The sequence below is a fragment of the Schistocerca nitens genome, chromosome 9 (assembly GCF_023898315.1).
Source record: "Schistocerca nitens isolate TAMUIC-IGC-003100 chromosome 9, iqSchNite1.1, whole genome shotgun sequence".
Taxonomy (NCBI): domain Eukaryota; kingdom Metazoa; phylum Arthropoda; class Insecta; order Orthoptera; family Acrididae; genus Schistocerca; species Schistocerca nitens.
The window spans coordinates 163,977,473-163,979,868 of record NC_064622.1 but is presented as its reverse complement, the minus strand read 5'-3'; positions in this window follow the sequence as shown (position 1 = coordinate 163,979,868).

Here is a 2,396-nt window from a genome sequence, read left to right as displayed (position 1 = left end):
AGCATCCTAGGTTTAAATGGTAAATTAACACAGCCTGTAGTGACAAATGATGGGGTCATATAAGTGTGTATGTATCATACACAGTTTTTAACATATATCAAGAAGATGCAATACCAGAATGGAAATCTCAGTTTGATGCAGATGTACTGATAGATAGATACAATGTTCTATTTCATCGCTTATATGTAGGCTGAAAAAGATGACCTACATAAAGAAATTTATTTGTTGGGCAGACTGTATTAAGAATATAACCTAAAGACATCAACAGGAAAATAAAAGCCATGGCTTTTAAGGGAAAACATCACAATAGGTCAGTAACAGTTGTTGATAACAAAATATTAGAACAAGTTAAATATTTTAACTAGTCTAAGATGTGACATTGCAATGAATATGAAAGAGATAAAGGGCAACAGCTCGCTCATTCTGATATATGGGCGCAATACTTCTGTGTGCATGAAAAGCAAAACTTGGAAAGAGACAAAATTGCAATTTTATAACACCACTGTTGTTCCTACTTTATTATGGACAAGATATACACAACGAGAGTAGAATTTAGGCACCTGAAATGAGATTTTTCAGAGCGGTAAAAGCATATAGCTGATAAAATGAAGTTTAGAATGATGGTATTAGGAACGAATTAGGGCAGGTATGCGCTATTTCGCCTCTACTGTTCAATGTATATACTGAAGAAGCAATGGCGGAAATAAAACAAAGGGTCAGGAGTGGAATTAAAATTCAGGATGAAATATCAATGACACTGCTACCCTTAGTGAAAGTGAAGCATCACTGGATCTGTGAGTGGAATGAACAGTCTAATGAGTACAGAATATGAACTGAGAGCAAATCGAAGAAAGGCGAAAGTAATGAGAAGCAGCAGAACGAGAATAGCGAGAAGCTTAACATAAAAATTTCTGATCACGAAGTAGGCGAAGTTAAGGAATTCTGCTACCTTTAAAGCAAAATACCCCTTAGCGAACGAAGCAGGAATACATATATGGCAAATTAGCACTGGCGAACAGGGTATTCCTGGCTGACGATAATCCACCTATATTAAACATAGGCCTTAATTTGAACAAGAAGTGTCTGAGAATGCAAGTTTTAAGTACAGCATTGTAAGGTAGTGAATCATGGTCTGCGGGGAAGCCGGAATGCAAGAGAATCGAAATATTTGAGGTGTGGTGCTACAAAAAAAAAAGTTGAAAATTAGGTAGACAGATAAGCCAGTGACTGAGGTGTCGAACAAAATTGTTAGGATATGGAATAGGGTGTCGAAGAAAGAAACACATGGAAAACACTGGCAAGGAGGAGGAACAGGATGGCAATACATGTGTTCAATGAATAACTACCGTGGTACGTGACGGAGCTGTAGAGGGTCAACGTTGTAGAGAAAGGCAGAAAATGGAATATATCCAACAAGTAACTGAAGAGGTTGGGCCCAAGTGCTGTGTCTGAAGAGGTCTGCACAGGAGAGGAGATTGCAGCGAGCAACATCACATAAGTCAAAAGCCTGGTGAAAAAAGAACAAAATGGAATGAACACATTAGCAGGAATGGTAGCCAAAGGCTACAAACCTAAAGGGAAAACAAGTCCAAGTAGACAGAAGAAAAGATGAGAAGAGCAAAAGGCAAATGCCTAACGCTAGAAGTGCAGAAGAGGAAGAAAAATGTGCATTCATGGACGCAGTACATAAGTCGTAGGAAGCTTCTTAAATAGGGTTGAATGCTCAGTTAATAGGGAGAGAGGATAAATGAGATACTGATCATCAATCAGTTGTACATAGGTCACACCAATGTTCAAGAAAGGTAGTAGGAGTAATGCACTAAATTACAGGCCCATATCGTTAACGTTGATATGGAGCAGGATTTTGAAACATATATTCTGTTCGAACATTATGAATTACCTCGAGGTAAACGGTCTATTGACACACAGTCAACATGGGTTTAGAAAACATGGTTCCTGTGAAACACAATTAGCTCTTTATTCACATGAAGTGTTGAGTGCTATTGACAAGGTATTTCAGATCGATTCCGTATTTCTGGATTTCCGGAAGGCTTTTGACACGGCACCACACAAGCAGCTCGAAGTGAAATTGCGTGCTTATGGAATATCGTCTCAGTTATGTGACTGGATTTGTGATTTCCTGTCAGAGAGGTCACAGTTCGTAGTAACTGACGGAAAGTCATCGAGTAAAACAGAAGTGATTTCTGGCGTTCCCCAAGGTAATGTTATAGACCCCTTGCTGTTCCTTATCTATATAAACGATTTGGGAGACAATCTGAGCAGCCGTCATAGGTTGTTTGCAGATGATGCTGCCGTTTATCGACTGATAAAGTCATCAGAAGATCAAAACAAACTGCAAAGCTATTTGGAAAAGATTTCTGAATGGGGCGAAAAGA